The following is a 14,958-nucleotide window of genomic DNA, read 5'->3' on the forward strand; positions in this document are numbered from 1 at the left end:
AGTGACTTGGGGCCTCACAGGGTGTGTCAATCTTCTAAGACACCCTCAGGGAAAATGGATACTATTGCCTCCTTCCAAGACCTGAGCCCTTCCTGGTCTGGGAAAACCTGATTGGGGTAACCAAGGAAACAATGCCTAGACAACAGAAAACTACAACCTACACTAAGAAAAATGAAGTTATGGCCCAGTCAAAGGAACAAACTTACACTTCAACTGAGAAACAGGAATTTAAATAATTAATGCTAAACAATTAAAAAAGTTTAGGGAAGAGATGGCAAGAGATGAAGCGTATAATGAAAACACTGGGCGTACATAAGGTAGAAATTGAAAGTTCGAAAAAACAACTGGCAGAATCTATGGAAATGAAAGGCACAACACAAGAGATGAAAGACACAATGGAAACATTCAACAGCAGATCTCAAGATGCAGAAGAAAACACTCAGGAACTGGAGAACAAGACACCTGAAAGCCTACACACAAGAGAACTGATAGAGAAAAGAATGGGAAAATATGAGCAACGTCTCTGGGAATTGAATGACAATGTGAAATGCAGGAATGTATGTGTCATAAGTGTTCCAGAAGGAGAAGAGAAGGGAAAAGGGGCAGAAGCAATAATAGAGGAAATAATCAATGAAAATTTCCCATCTCTTATGAAAGACATAAAATTACAGATCAAGAAGCACAGTGTACCCCAAACAGAATAGATCTGAATAGGCCTATGCCAAGACACTTAACAATCAGATTATCAAACGTCAAAGATAAAGAGAGAATACTGAAAGCAGCAAGAGAAAAGCAATCTATCAGATACAAAAGAAGCTTGATAAAACCATGTGTAGATTTCTCACTAGAAGCCATGGAGGCAAGAAGGGAGTGTGGTGATATATTTAAGTTACTGAAAGAGAAAACCCACCAACCAAGAATCCTATATCCAGCAAAACTATCCTTCAAATATGAAGGAGAGCTTAAAATATTCTCAGACAAACAGACAATGACAGAGTTTGTGAACGAGATACCTGCTCTACAGGAAACCCTAAAGGAAGCACTACAGACAGATAGTAAAAGAGAGGAGTGAGAGGTTTGGAACACAATTTTGGGAGATAGTAGGATAGCAATGTAAGTACACTGAACAAAGATGACTGTGAGTATGGTGGAAAGAGAAAAGTTAGGAGCCTGTGGGACACCAGAAGGAAAGAGGAAAGATAAAGACTGGGACTGTATAACTCAGTGAAACCTAGGGTGCTCAATGATTGTGATAAAAGGTACAAATTTGTTTTTTCATGAGGTAGAACAAATGAATGTCAACATTGCAAGGTGTTAAAAATAGGGTGGTATTGGGGGGAAATACAATCAATGCAAACTAGAGACTATAATTAACAGAAACATTGTATTATGCTTCCTTTAATATAACAGAGGCAATATACCAAGGTAAATGCATATGGGGGGTGGAGTGGATAGCAGAAGGGTATGGGACTCCTGGCATTGGTGATGTTGTCTATTTATTCTCCTTTAGTTTAATGCTATCTTTCCTTTTGTTGCTTTCTAGCTGTCATGTTTTGTTTTGTTTGTTTACTTCTCTCTTTCTTTTTTCTTTTTCTTTTGTCTCTCTACCTTCTTTGACTCTTCCTCCTTCTTTGTGGAAGAAATGGAGATGTCCTTATATAGATAGTGGTGATGGTGGTTGTGTCAGTTTGAATATATTGTGTCCCCCAAATGCCATTACCTTTGATGTGATCTTGTGTGGGCAGACGTTATCAGTGTTGATTAGATTGTAATTCTTTGAGTATTTCTGTGGAGATGCGCCCCACCCAACTGTGGGTGATGACTGTAGTTGGATAATTTCCATGGAGTGTTGTCCCGCTCATTGGGTGGGCCTTGATCAGTGGAGCCATATAAATGAGCTGACGGGCAGAGGGAACTCTGCAGCTGTGAGTAACATTTTGAAGAGGAGCTACACCCAAAAGGGATACTTTGAAGAAAGCACAGGAGCTGCAGATGAGAGACAGTTTGAAGATGGCTGTTGAAAGCAGACTTTTGCTCCAGAGAAGCTAAGAGAGGACAAATGCCACAGGAGCAACTGAGAGTGACATTTTTGAGGAACTGCAGCCTAGAGAGGAATGTCCTGGGAGAAAGCCATTTTGAAACCAGAACTTTGGAACAGACGCCAGCCACGTGCCTTCCCAGCTAACAGGTTTTCCGGACACCATTGGCCATCTTCCAGTGAAGGTACCAGATTGTTGATGTGTTACCTTGGATGCTTTATGGCCTCAGGACTGTGACTGTATAACCAAATAACCCTCTTTTATAAAACCAATCCATTTCTGGTGTTTTGCATTCTGGCAGCATTAGCAAACTAGAATAGTGGTGAATACATAAATACATGACAATATGGAGAAACTTCAATTGTTTACTTAGGACGGAATGTATGGTGTGTGAACAAAACCGTCTTGAAAAAATTGTGCTCATGAAGAAAACTTGAGGGCACTATATTGAGTGAAATAAAACAGACACATAAAGACAAATATTGCAGGGTCTCACTGATATGAACTAATTATAATATGTAAACTCATAGACATGAAATATAAGTTACCAGGATATAGAATAAGGCTTAAGAATGGGGAGTGGTTGCTTATTATGAGCAGAATGTTCAACTAGGGTGAACTTAAATGTTTGGAAATGGACAGAGGTGATGGTAGCACGTTGTGAGAATAACTAACGGTGCTGAATGGTGTGTGAATGTGGTGGAAAGGGCAAGCTCAGAGTCATGTATGTCACCAGAAGGAAAGTTGGAGGTTAAAAGATGGGAATGTATAAAACAGTGAATCTTATGGTGGACAATGTCCGTGATTACCTATACAACTATTAGAAATCTCTCTCATGAACTAGAAGAAATGTATAACAACATAACCAGAAGTTAATAATAGAGGGGGATATAGGAAAAAAAATACCTATTGGAAACTATATACTACAATTAGTAGTATTTTAACATTCTTTCATCAAGCATAACAAATGTACTATACCAAAACTAAGAATCAATAATGGAGGGGGGGTGGTTAGGGATATGGGAGGATTTGAGTTTCCTTTTTTTGTCTTTATTTCTTTTCCGGAGTAATGAAAATGGTCTAAAAATTAAAAAAAAAATTAATTGTGGTGATGGATAAACAGCTGTATGATGGTACCGGGGGCAACCGATTGTACACTTTGGATCTTTGGATAATTGTATTGTATGTGAACAATCTCAATTTAAAAAAATAAAAAAAAAATACATCAGTAAATCGCATAGTCTGTTAGAAGGTAAAAATAGTAAGTAAAAACAATATTAGGGAAGGAAAAAGTCGAGTATTGGTAACAGGGTGGGTGTTTGCAATTTTAAATTGGAGGGTCAATGAGTGCTTTTTTGAGGAGATGCAAAACTTTTTGAGCTAAAACTTCTGAGCAGAAACTTGAAGGAAGTCAGAGAGGGAGTTGATTTGGGGACCCAGAGCCATTGCCTGGTGATAAGCGTGCTATATGATTTATGAAATCTGCCATGTCATTTATTCATGTTTGCAGAACAGTCTACTAGGAGTCCTACCTATAGCCCTGACAGTAAGTGACTGGGAGGCTTTCACACAGCCCCTTTCTCTTTCTTGTCCTCACTTTCTTTATTTGTAAAATAATGGGGTTGAGTGTCATTGGTTCCCAACCAATGGTGTTGTCCCCACTTTTGGGGGTCATGTGGAAATATAGGAGGGTGTTTCTAATTGTCACAATGATTGGGAGGATTAAGAACATTTCAGTAACATTGACTTTGTTAGGCAAGACTTTGTTATGAATATGGCTGTATTTAGAAGTTTCTTCCTTGGACAATTTAGATGAAGCTGAAAAGAATAGATAAATCTGGCCCCTGACTTCTCCAGCGTATCTCCAGCTATACACCTCTTGCTCTGTTCTAACGTTACCGTCATTCTCTTCAGGCATTCAGAACGACTCACATCCTCACACCTGCTTTGCACTGAAAGTGCTGCTATGTTTACAGGGAGCACTTTTTCAACCCCAACCCCCTTAACTATTCCTTTAAGACTCAGGTTAGGCATTACCTTCTCCAGAACTAATTCTATCCTTCTCCAACTAGGCTAACTTTACTTAGCATCTTGTAAGTCCTTCTTCATAGACTTTCTTGACTTGTAATTTAATTATATGTCTTACAATTTATTTAAAATTACATAAGTAGTTAAGATGTTCTTAATATAGAAAAATGAGGAAAGAGTACCAAAGTCCTCCTTGCCATCCCTCTCTTCATTTCCAGCACGAACAAATCATTGCTAATATTGTATTGTATAGCCATATAGATACTTCCCAATAAAATAATAATCTATATAACTTATTGATATCTTTGCATTATTAATTCATTACTACATGTAAAAATAAGTCTTGGAAAGCTTTACATGTCATTTTGTATATACCTAACTCAGACTTTTTAATTTTGGCAAAGTATCCCATTGTATAAATATATCATCGTCTTTAATCAGTACCTCAGTGACAATCATTTACACTATTATTGCTTGCTAATACAAATAATACAGATGTAGACATTTTTGTACAAATCTCTTTGGGCACATGCATGAACCAATCTCTCAGAGAGATACTAGAAGTTATATTTGTGGGCATGCTACTTCTTACTTTAATTGATGCTAATAAATTGTCTCTCAAAGAGCATTTTTATTTCCATGTACAGTTTTGTTGCAGGTTTGTGGAAGCCAAATAAAAAGCTCCTGTTCTTCCCCATATGAACTAATTGAAAAATATGAAGATGTATTTGGTAGAAATCAAAGATATGGTCCCCATTATTTCAAAAGGTAGAATCTGAATCTAATATTCTCCTCTTCTTGACTCTAGGCTGGCCTCAGTGAGTTGCCTCAACCAATAGAATGTGACAGAAATGATGTTCTGGGACTTCAAGTCTAGGTGATAAAAATATTTGCAGCTTCTACTTGGGTCTCTTGGAACCCTTTCTCCTGGGAAATGTCCACTTGGAGCAGAGCTGCTTTGCATTGAGAAACCCAAGCCACATGGAGAAGCCATGTGAGAATGCTCTGGTCCTCAGTCCCAGCTAGACCATGAGCTCTCAGCCAACACCTAATGATAGCCATGTGGATGGGCCATCTGGGATGACCCCCCATTGAGACTTCAGATGACTCCAACTCCAGATGCTATCTGACTATAATTGATGTGAGAAGCCCAAGTAAGATGAGAAGCCCATTGAACACAGTCAATCCACAGAACTCTGAGACATAGCAATAAATGGTTTAAGTCACTAAGCTTAGGGTGATTTTGTAGTGTAGCAATAGGTAGCTGAATAACATTCCCTTCAAGACTCTCTGGACTAGGGCAGCCTTCCCTGCTTGATCTCTCGACCCCAGGGCTGGAGAAAACCACAGGGGTGCACAGCAGAAAGCCTGCTGGTTTTGAATGGTCTGCTAGGAAGAAAAATGTAGAAGGAAGACAACAAGATGCACAGCCTTGCTTAGTTTCATCTTCCTAATTCCCCAATACTAATCATTAGTACTGTGAGAGTAAATGATTAAAGGAGCAAAGAGAAAAAATACATTTAAGTGGAGAAAAATATTCCATCAAAATAAGCATATGAAAGTACTCATTTTTCCACAAGCTTTCCAAAAGTACACATGATTAATCTTGAAAAAATTTTGTCTATTCTGCAAGCATGGAAATTATGTATTTTTATTACTTTGATTTGCATATTACTGCTTACCAAGGAATATAAGTTTTGGTATGCTTATTTGTCATGTTTTTCCTTTTCTATGCATTGATGGTTTATATCCTTTGCCCTCTTTTCTTTAGGTTTTTTGTGTCTCTCTCCTTGATTTGTAGTTCTTTATAAGGTCTGTAACCTAATTCATTGGCTACTAGGAAGGTTGAAATGTTTTCTCCCAGTTAGGCATTTGATTTTCATTTTAAAAAATTATAACTTAATTTGAACATTTTTATTTTAAATCATCAGAATTTCCATATATGGATTTTACATTTTGAAGGTCTTTCCTATTCCAAAGAAATAAAGATATTCCTATATCTTTGTGGTGTTTTAAAAGTTTTTGTGCTTAAGTACTTACTGCATGTGTAATTATTTTTGTTTATGATAAGGTAGGAACAACTTGTTTATCATTATTCACTAGATATTTATCTAATTGTCACAAAATCATTCACTGCCTTTTCAAATAACTTTTCCCACTGATTTGAAAAAACAATTTTTACTATTTACTAAATTCTGGACTTTCTGTTCTTTTCCCTTGCTCTATCTGCATGTTCCTGAACCAATTACATACTAAAATATTTTTAGGATGACACAATATACCCACTTCCATTTTTTTTTTTTTTTTTCTTTTGGCCACACTATTGTAGCAGAGACATGTTTAGATTTTCTAATAAGAAGCCCATATTTTGGGTTTGTTGGTTTGCTTCCTTGTGGTGTCACTTAACTTCTTCTTTTATCCCCTCCCCCATCTCCCCGCGATATTTCCCATGCATGAAAGTTAGCGCCACGTGCTTGATTAGACTCAAGGCCAACCTTTTGGATAAGAACTCTTCATAGTGTACTTCGTTTTGCTTCACACCAGGAGGGACACAGAGCCTTGTAGTTTCACTAGGATTGACACTAAAATTGACCAGTGGGTTCAGAAGGAACAGCTTGATTCCACACTTGTAATGTCTTCATAATGATAAACTAAGGTAAGTTTTCACTGATCGTTCGTGCATTGATAGTCACTGACTGAGCCAATGATTTCAATTGGGGTTTTAACATAGGGATTTTTCCATATGTATTAGCTGGAAGTCTTCTGAACATAACAAATCTTCCTATTTATCTACAGTTATTTGGTTTCTGTGAAATACAGTTTGCTCAGGAAAGGCAGGATAGGTATCTATTTCTCTATAATTGCAAGTTTTCAGAGAAAGAAGTTGACGGTCTAATTATTTCCAAAGGTGTCTAATAAGGTTCTCTCATTCTGTTTCTCCCCTTCCTCCATCCCTTTTATGATGAATCCACTTCTTTTTTTCATTTAAAATTTTTTATTAGAGAAGTTGTAATTTTATAGAAAAATCAAACAGAAAATAAAGACTTTCCATATATCCCCTTCACACATGCAGGTTTTCCTGTTATTAACACTTTGCATTAATATGATAATTTTGTTAGAATTGATGAAACAGTATTATAATAATCACACTATTAATATAACTTAACTATACTATTAGCATAGTATAGTAAATAGTTATATTAACTAGTCCTGTGGTTTTTTCTTTAAATTTTTATTCAAGTAACCTATATACAACTTAAAATTTAGCATTTAATCACATTCATATATATAATTCAGTGGTGCTAATTACATTCACAATGTTGTGCTACCATTACTACCATCCATTACCAAAATTATTTCACCATGCTAAAAAGAAACTCTGTACCAATTAAGTACCAGACTCTGGTAACTCTATACTACTTACTGAGTCTATGAATTTGATTATTCTAATTATTTCATCTCAGTGAGATCATACAATATTTGCCCTTTTCTGTCTGGCTCATTTCATGCACATGATATCATTAATTTCATCCACATTGTCACATGTATCAGAACTTCATTCCTTTTTATGGCTGAATAATATTCCATTGTATGAATATACCACATTTTATTTATCCATTCATCAATAGATGGATACTTGGGTTGCTTCTATCTTTCAGTAATTGTGAATAATATCACTGTGAACGTTGGTGTGCAAATATCTGTTTGAGTCCCTGCTTTCAGTTATTTTGGGTAAATACCTAGAAGTGGGATTGCCAGGTCATATTGTAATTATATACTTAATTTTCTGAGGAACTGCCAACCTATTTTCCAAAGCACATGAAGCATTTTACTTTCCCACCCAAAATGAGGGTGTTCCTACATCTTCACATCCATTCCAAAACTTGTTAATTTGATTTCTTTTAGTAGCAAACATTCTAGTGAGTGTGAAATTGCATATCATTGTGGTTTTGATTTGCATTTTACTAATGGCTAAAGATATCGAGCATCTTTTAATGAGCTTATTGGCCATTTGTATATCTTCTTTGGAGAAATGTCTATAAAACTTTTTGTTCATTTTTAATTGTGTTTGTGTTTTTGTTGTTGAATTGTAGATGTCTTTATGTATTCTGGGCATTAAAACCTTATCATATATATGGTTTCCAAATATCTTCTCCAATTCTCTAGGTTGACATTTTACTTTCATTATGAAACACTGATACACAAATGTTTTAAATTTTGATGAAGTCCCATTTATCTATTTTTGCTTCTTTTTAAAATAGTACACACTCTTCAAACCTATATTTCAAGTTTGGAAATGCATATTTGCAAGCAGCAATACAAGAGTACTCTATTTTTTTTTCTTTTGGTGTTCATGCTTTTCGTGTGAATTCTAAGAACCAATTGCCTAACACAAGGTCCTGAAGATGCTTCCCTAAGTTTTCTTCTAGGAGTTTTATAATTTTGGTTTTTTTATTTATGTCTTTGTTCATTTTTAGTTAATTTTCTTATATAGTGTGAAGTAAGGGTTGACCTTCATTCCTTTGTGTATAGATACAGAGTTCTCCCAGCACCATTTGTCAAAAAGACTAACCTTTCCTCCTTGAGTAGACTTGCCACATTTGTCAAAAATCTACTTGTCATAAATAAAAGGCATTCAAATCTGAAAGGAAGAAGTAAAACTTAGCCTATTTGCAGATGACATGATCCTATATATAGAAAATCCTGAGAAAACACAACAAAGCTACTACAGTTAACCAAAAAATTCAGCAAAATGGCAGGGTATAAGCTCAACATGCAAAAATCATTAGTGTTTCTATATGCTAGTCATGTAAAATCTGAAGAAGAAATCAAGAAGGATATTCCATTTCTGGCAACTGAATAATCAATGCAGCAACTAAAGTAATCAAATATCTAGGAATAAATACAAGGATGCAAAGGACTTATCCATCGAAAACTACAAAACTTTGATAGAAGAAATCGAAGACTTAAATAAATGAAAGGCATTCCATTTACATGGTTTGGAAGACTAAATATGGTTAATTGTCAATTCACCCAAAAGCAGTTTACATATTCAAGGCAATTCCAATCAAAATTCCAACAGTTTTCTTTGCTGAAATGGAAAAGTGAGTCATTAAATTTATATGAAAGTATAAGGGGCCCTGAATAGACAAAGCCATCTTGAAAAAGAAGAATGAAGTTGGAGGACTCACACTTCCTGATCTTAAAACTCATTACAAAGCCACAGTAATCAAAACAACATTGAACTGGCACAAGGACAGGTTTATAGACAAATGGAATATACTTCAGAATTCATAAATAATCCTTCATGTATGGCCAAAGGATTTTTGACAATGGTGACAAGTCCACTCAATGGGGGAAAGAATAGTCTCTTCAACAAATGTTGCTGAGAAAACTGGATGTCCATATGCCAAGGATTGAAAGTGGACCTTTATGCAATACAAAAATCAACCAAAAATGAATTGAGGACTTAAATGTAAGAACCAGAACTATCAAACTTCTAGAAGACATCAAAGGGAAGCATATTCTGGACCTTGTTTTAGCCAATAGTTTCTTACACTTTATATCAAAAATGCAAGCAGCAAAAGAAAAATAGATAAATGGGACCTCATCAAAATTAAAAAACAAGACAAAAAAAAAACAACTTTCATGCATCAAATGATTTTATGATGAAAGCAAAAAGGCAATCTAGGGAATGAAAGAAAATATTAAGAAACCATATATATGATAAGGGCTTAGTGTTCAGAATATATACATCATCCTACAACCCAATTTAAAAATGGGCAAAATCACTGCCCTCCCCTCTACATGGGATCAGACACCCAGGGGAGTGAATCTCCCTAGCAATGTGGAATATGACTCCCAGGGAGGAATCTAGACCTGGAATCGTGAGATGGAGAATGTCTTCTTGACCGAAAGGGGGATATGAAAGGAAATGAAATAAACTACAGTGGCAGAGAGATTCCAAAAGGAGCCAAGAGGTCACTCTGGTGGGCACTCTTACGCACAATGTAGACAACCTTTTTTAGGTTCTAATGAATTGGAGTAGCTGGTGGTGGATACCTGAAACTATCAAACTACAGCCCAGAACTCATGAATCTTGAAGATGATTGTATAAAAATGAAGCTTATGAGGGGTGACAATGGGATTGGGAAAGCCATAAGGACTACACTCCCCTTTGTCTAGTTTATGGATGGATGAATAAAAAAAGGGGGGAAGGAAAACAAACAAACAAACAAAGGCACCCAGTGTTCTTTTTTACTTTAATTGCTCTTTTACACTTTATTTTTTATTCTTGTTATTTTTGTGTGTGTGGTAATGAAGGTGCCAGGGATTGATTTTGGTGATGAATGCAGAACTATGTAATGGTACTGTGAAGAATTGAATGTATGCTTTGTTTTGTATGACTACATGGTATGTGAATATATCTCAATAAAATGAATTTAAAAAAAAATGGGCAAAAGACTTGAATAGATGTTTCTTCAAAGAAAATATACAAATAGCCAAACAAGCACATAAAAGATGCTCAATATCATTAGCCAATAGGGAATCGCAAATCAAAACTGCAATGAGATATCATTTCACACCAACTAGAATGGCTACTATCAAAAAAAAAAAAAAGAAAATTATAAATTTTGAAAAGGATTTGAAGAAATAGGAGCATTCATTGTGTGTTGGTAGAAACATAAAATGGTGCAGCTACTGTGGAAGAGATTTGGCAATTCCTCAGAAAGCTAAAAGTACAGAATTACCATATGACCTGTGAACAGCAATGCTCATAACAGCACTATACACAATTGCCAAAAAATGGGAGCAACCCAAATGTCCATTAACAGATGAGTGGATAAACAAAATGTGATATATCTATACAGTGGAATATTATTTAGCTGTAAAAAGAAATGAAATTCTTACACATGCGACAACATGGCTTAACCTTGAAGACATCGTGTTGAGTGAAATAAGCCAGACACAAAAGGACAAAAATTGTATGACTTTGCTGGTATGAAATAGTTAGAATAAGCAAAGTCATAGATTCAGACTAGAATATAGGTTACCAGTTGTCAGGGTGGGGCTAGGGAGCAAATGCTCAAATTGTACAGAGTTTGTATGTGGAATGATGGAAAAGTTTTGGTAATGATGGTGGTTATGGTAGCATAAATTGTGAACATTATTAATAACACTGAAATACATATTTGAATGTGGTAAAAGGGAAATTTTAGGTTAGATATATGCTATCAGAATAAAAAAAGCACACATGCACAAACATAGGACTGTACAACACAAACAGTGACCCCTCATATAAACCATGGATTATGGTTAATAGTACGATCATAAAAACATTCTTTCATCAATTGTTAATAACAGTGGGGGTATATGGGAACTTCGTTTTCTACTTGATTTTTTCTGTAAACCTACAATTTTCTAAAAAAAAAAAAAAAAAAAGAAAAGAAGAGAAAAGAAAAAAAAAAAAAGTAAGGAAAGTAAAAAAAAAATCAACTGGCCATAGATGTGACGATTTGTTTCTGAACTGTCAATTACATTCATCTCTGTGTCTGACCTTGTGCCAGCGCTATACTATTTTGTTCACTGCAGCTACGTTAATGAGTTTTAAAATTGGGAAGCATTTGTCTCCAACTTCTTTCTTCTTTCTCAAGGTGGTTTGAGCTATTTAGAGCTCCTTACCATTCCATATAAATTTTATGATGGGCTTTTCCATTTATGGAAAGGCGGCTATTAGAATTTTGATTTGGATTCCACTGAATGTATGAATCACTTTGGGTTGATTTGACGTCTTAACAATATTTTTTCTTCCAATCCATGAACATCACATGTCCTTCCATGTACTTAGATCTCTTTTAATTCCTTTTAGCAATATTTTATAGTGTTATATGTATATGTCCTTTACATACTGGTTAAATTTAGTCTTAGATACTTGATTCTTTTAGTTGCTATTGTAAATGAATTTTTAAATTTCCTAATATTGTTCATTAATAGTATATACAAGTACTACTGATTTTTGCATGCTAATTTTGTACCCCATCACTTTGCTGAATTTTATTGGCTCTAGTAGCTTTGTTGTGGATTTTTCAGGATTTTCTATGTCTAGGATCATATAATCTGCAAAATCAGAAAGTTTTACTTCTTCTTTTCTAATTTGGTTGACTTTCACTTCTTTATCTTGCCTAATTGTTCTGGCTAGAACCTGCAGTTCAATGTTGAATAATAGTGGTGATAGTGGGCATCATTGTCTTATTCCTGGTCTTAGGGGGAAAGTTTTTGGGTTTTCATAATTGAGTACGATATTAGCTGTGGGTTTTCCATATATGTCCTTTTTACATATTGAGAAAGTTTCCTTCTATTGATAGATTTCTAAATGTTTTTATCAAGAAGAAGTGCTAGATTTTGTCATGTGCCTGTTCTGTATCAGCTACGATGAGCACGTGTTTTTTTTTTTTCATCTTCATCCTACTGATGTGGTATATTATATTAACTGATTTTTTTTATGTTGCATACCTGGTATAAATCCCACTTGATCATGGTGCATAATTCTTTTAATGTGCTTTTGAATTTGGTTTGTCAGTTTTTGTTGAGGATTTTTGCTTCTATATTCATATGGGATATTTGTTTGTGATTTTATTTCTTTGGGGATGTTTTTATCTGACTTTGGTATTAGGATGATGCTGACCTCATACAATGAGTTAGAGAGTGTTTCCTCCTCTTCAGTTTTTTGGAAGACTTTGAGAAGGATTAATGTTAGTTCTTCTCAAAATATCCAGTAAAATTCACCAGTGAAGCCATCTAGTCCTAGGCTTTTCTTTGTTGAGAGGTTTTGATAACTGACTCAAACTCTTCATTTATTATTAGTCTTTCAAGATTGACTCACTGTAGGTATTTGTGGGTTTCTAGGGATTTGTGCATTTCATCTAAGTTATCTAATTTGTTCGTATGTAGTTAATCATAGTATTCTCTTATAATCCTTTATGTTTTTATGTGGGGTCAGTAGAAATATACTCCTGTTAATTTCTGATTCTAGTTATTTGTGTCTCTCTGTTGCTGTCAGTCTGGTTAAAGGTTTGGCAGCTTTTTTTTTCTTTTTGTAATCTTTTCAAAGAACAAACTTTTGTTTTTATTGATTCTCTCTCTCTCTCACTCTCTCTCTCTCTCTATATAAATATATATATTTACAATTTTCAATTTCATTTATCTCCTCTAAATCTTTCTTACTTCCTTTCTTTTGCTTTTTTTCTGTTTGCTTTGCTCTACTTTTTCCAGCATTTCCAGTTGTGAGGCTAGGTTTCTGAGTTGTAATCTTTATATCTTTTTAATAAAGCATTTAGAGCTATAAATTTCCCTCTCAGTACTGCCTTTGCTGCATCCCATATATTGTGGTATGTTTTTTCATTTTCATTTCCCTCAAGATATTTCCTAATGTCCCTTGTGATTTCTTCTTTGAACCATTTATTGTTTAAGAGTGTGTTCAGTAGTTTCTACATATTTGTTAAGTTTACAGTTCTCCCTCTGTTATTGAATTCTAGTTTCATTCCAACATGATTGGATAAAATACATTGCACATTTTCAATATTTTTAAATTTACTGAGACTTGTCTCGTGACCTAACATATGGGCTATCCTGGAGAATGTCCCATGTGCACTAGAGAATGTATATTCTGCTGCTGGTGGGGGAAGTGTTCCGTAAATGTCTAAGTCTGCTTGCCATGTAGTACCATTCAAGTCCTCTGTTTCCATATTGATCTTTGGTTTAGAAGTTCTAAACATTATTTTAAGAGGTATATTGAAATCTTCTATACTAATATAGAACTTTCTATTTATCCCTTCCAATCTGTCAGTGTTTGCTTTATATATTTTGGGGCTCTGCCATAAGGAACATATATATTTATAATTGTTATGCTTTCTTGTTGAATTTACCACTTTATCAATATCTGGTGACTTTGTTTGGCTCTCATAACAGACTTTGACTTAAAGCTTATTTTGTCTAATATTAGTATAGCTACCCCAGCTCTCTTTTGGCTACTAATGTATGATGTAATTTTTTTTCCACCCTTTCACTTTCAACCTATTAGTGTCTTCAAATTTAAGCAAAGTCTTTTATAAACAGCATATTGTCAGGTCATGCTTTTTTATCCATTCTGCCAATCTCTGCCTTTTGACTGGAGAGATTTACATTTAAAGTAACTACTGATAATGCAGGAATTTCTTCTGCCGTTTTTGTCTTTGTAGGTCTTTTACCTTTTTTTGGTCTATCAATTCTTCATTAATGCCTACTTCTATATTTATTTCTGTTTTGGTAGTGTAACATTTTGAGTCCTTTCTCATTTCCTTCTGTATATATTTTTCAGATATTTCCTTTGTGGTTACTATGTGACTTAAATTGAACATCCTAAATCTACAGCAATCATGTTTGATTTGATAAATTAACTTCGATAGAATACACATATACGGTTACTATATCCCTCTGACCCCCACACTTTTGTTGTATTTGCTACAGATTATATCTTTATATATTATATGTCCCAAACCATAGATTTTTCATTACTTTTTACACATTTACATTTTATAATCTAAAGAAGTAATATGTGATGTTACATACCAAAAAATATGATACAGTAATACTGACATTTATTATTACCTATATGCTTACCTTTACTGGATGTCTTTATTTATTTATGCCACTTCAGTCTCCTATCTAGTGTCCTTTTCATTCAGTGAAGAACTCCCTTTATAATTCCTTTAGGGCAAGTCTAGTGGTAATGAACTCTCTCAGCTTTTTTTTTTTCTGGGAATGTCTTAAACTGTCTTAATTTTTGAAAAGCAGTCTCACCAGATATAAAATCCTTTGTGGTATTTTTTTTTTTTTTTCTTTCAGTCTTCTT

Source organism: Choloepus didactylus, chromosome 3 (genome assembly GCF_015220235.1).
Source record: "Choloepus didactylus isolate mChoDid1 chromosome 3, mChoDid1.pri, whole genome shotgun sequence".
Classification (NCBI taxonomy): Eukaryota; Metazoa; Chordata; class Mammalia; order Pilosa; family Megalonychidae; genus Choloepus; species Choloepus didactylus.